The sequence below is a fragment of the Monopterus albus genome, unplaced genomic scaffold, assembly GCF_001952655.1.
Source record: "Monopterus albus unplaced genomic scaffold, M_albus_1.0 scaffold1779.1, whole genome shotgun sequence".
In the NCBI taxonomy this organism is placed as follows: domain Eukaryota; kingdom Metazoa; phylum Chordata; class Actinopteri; order Synbranchiformes; family Synbranchidae; genus Monopterus; species Monopterus albus.
In genome coordinates, this window is record NW_018129654.1 from 1 (window position 1) to 2,602 (window position 2,602).

General features: G+C 37.9%; 1 long non-coding RNA gene across 1 annotated transcript; it reads right to left on the reverse strand.

Moving 5' to 3' along the window:
• Positions 1–307: 307 nt before the first annotated feature.
• Positions 308–1,584, reverse strand: LOC109953877 (uncharacterized). The gene is made up of 3 exons (XR_002273992.1): positions 1,574–1,584; positions 1,103–1,226; positions 308–991 (listed from the first exon to the last, which is right to left on the reverse strand). It is a non-coding gene; the product is annotated as an uncharacterized LOC109953877 (long non-coding RNA).
• Between the last annotated feature and the right edge of the window lie 1,018 nt (positions 1,585–2,602).

The following is a 2,602-nucleotide window of genomic DNA, read 5'->3' on the forward strand; positions in this document are numbered from 1 at the left end:
TACACAGAAATAATAGCTTATAAAACCATAATGCAAATATCATGCTGCATCCATGATATAAAACTAAATGGACCAGTATCAATTATTAAAAAAATATAACTGCAAAAGGTTCAAGTTCCTATGTCCTTGTATCAACTGTTTGAATCTGTGAATCGTAAACCGAAATATTTCTATAAAGATTTTTATGCAGTTTCATATTAAATCAAGCCGGTCAGCTGAAATAAAGCAGCAAACTGATAGGACGATTGCTTTATGTGAGAAATGTAGCCCATATACATTTTCATCTCCTTGTCATATAGAAAAACGTCCTAGCTCCTAAAATGTCCGTCGTGACTGTGGCTTTTTGCCACCACCCCCATCTGCCACTGCCCGTTCTCATCCGCTTACCAGGCGAGGGGCAGCTCATCTTGAACAAGCCTTTTGACTTTGGCAGGAGTGACACCAGGGGTGGCCATTCAGGTTCTGGGGCTTGCCAGTGCCACCTTTGGCCACCCCTTGGCTCCACCCATGTCTGAATTGACAAGGAGAAAATAAGACTTTGCCAGTGTTGTCATTTACTTTCAAAGAAAACTGCTGAGACGTTGCATTCAAATCACATCACTGAGACTGTATTTAATTTTAACTGTTCCCAGAAGAACCTTAAAAAAATTAATCTTCCAACAAAGGCATGTGGAAAGATTTTAGGAGTTTTTCATTTATGATTAGATGTAAATATAGCAAGAATGAAAAGGCACAAAAACAGACCTGACTATTTTCCATGTCAGTTCATCTCTATGGAGTTTAACAAAATGACTGTATGATAAAAATACAGTGCAAAAATTTAAGTGCAATGTAGATAAAACTGCAATAAACACTGTAGGATGGTGCAAAGCTTCAGTGTACCAATCCTAAACATATGCCAGTTGAAAGTCTCAGAGTCCCAGGGCGATTTTCTGCAACTCGCATCGTAACAGTGCATTCCCAGCTTCCACACAGTCTGTCACACATGGTGCTGGAAAAGAAAATACAACTGTAACAAGACTTGACTATTGACAAACAGCTGATTTTAACCAACATACCACGTTAAAAACAAAAGATCAGCAATTATCATTACAGTTGTTACCATTCTGAGCCTTGAGCCAAGACACAGCCTTCATAGCCAGAAGCTCCCACTCTTCCTTAGCATCCATCTTGAAACCATGAAGCCAAAGCAGAGCCAGAATGGTGGCCCACACTTCCTTGTTGACCTAATTCAAATCCATCAAAAGCACATGGAACAGGCACAATGGGAGAAAAGATTCATTTACAGTGCATTTGAAAGCCAAAAGGCTCTTAGTACAGCAGGACATCATATCCACATTATTATTATCATATTACAAAGTCTTCAATTCATCGTCAGCTCATAAAAAGTACAACTATAAAGTGTTTAGCTGGTTTGCAGTAAAGATGCCATATTATTTTATGTTTCATGTTTTCTAATATTTCTCCTGCTTGAGTGCTAAAGATTTTAGTTAACCCTTTGTTGCTGCAATTTAATAATAACATTTTGCTTTTAAATAAATAATCAATAATCAGTAAGTGACTAGTAACCCACCGATGCAGGCGATCATAGAGATTGTTAGGAAAGTGGTATGTCTATCTTCACACACGTGTCACCTGAACTAACTCTAGGTTAAGAGTTAAAGATTTATAAATACAGTTAACAAATTGAACTTTTTTGAGTGGAATGGAAAGAAATGCAACATATCAAAATTATGTGCAACATTTTCTTTCATTAACAGGGAAAAAAATGAGTTCCACAACTGCAACATTTCCCCGAAGTACCAGAATGCAACTTGAATGTGTCAAAAATTTCAAATCAAGTTACACAGTCACCTTAACTATCGCACAGTGGAAACATAAATTAAGCAAAAAAATCCATCAAAAGTAAAGGTGACTGCTTTCTTTTCATGTATGGTGGACACATCATGGGCATCTTAGCTGACAAAAAAATGTAAAAAAAAAGAAAACTCACATGAAGCCCTCATGTCTTCCAAATGTCATAGATAGTAATATTCAAATCAATGTTGAAAAGTGGCCTTAACATGCTACACACATTTCATCATAACGGTCAGCTTATTTATCATGCACAGTGCACCTATTTTGGCCATCTTATCTGACAAACAAAACCTCCCATGAAGCCCTCATGTCTTGCAAATGTCATTTGAGTCATTAAATGATTACACTACATTCACAGAAGCACATAAACATGCAGTTAAATCAAGCTGTTCTTGGTACATACCATCAGTCATAGCCCCCAGATCATTTTCATATGTCTCATGATCATAATAATCTGAAAAAGCATACAATGGCTGCAGAGAGCTGAGATTGCTGTTATACACACCCCAGATATTACGTCACACAGTGATGCAACCTGTTAATCCCTCCTCCACTCATAGCTCACACAGCTATGAGTGGATCGTCAACTTCAGGTTGACAATCTAAACTTGAGGAGCTGTTAACAAGAGCATCTGAAAAAGCATACAATGGCTGCAGAGAGCTGAGACTGCAGTTATACACACCCCAGATATTACGTCACACTGTGACACAACCCGCTAATCCCTCCTCCACTTATAGCTCACAC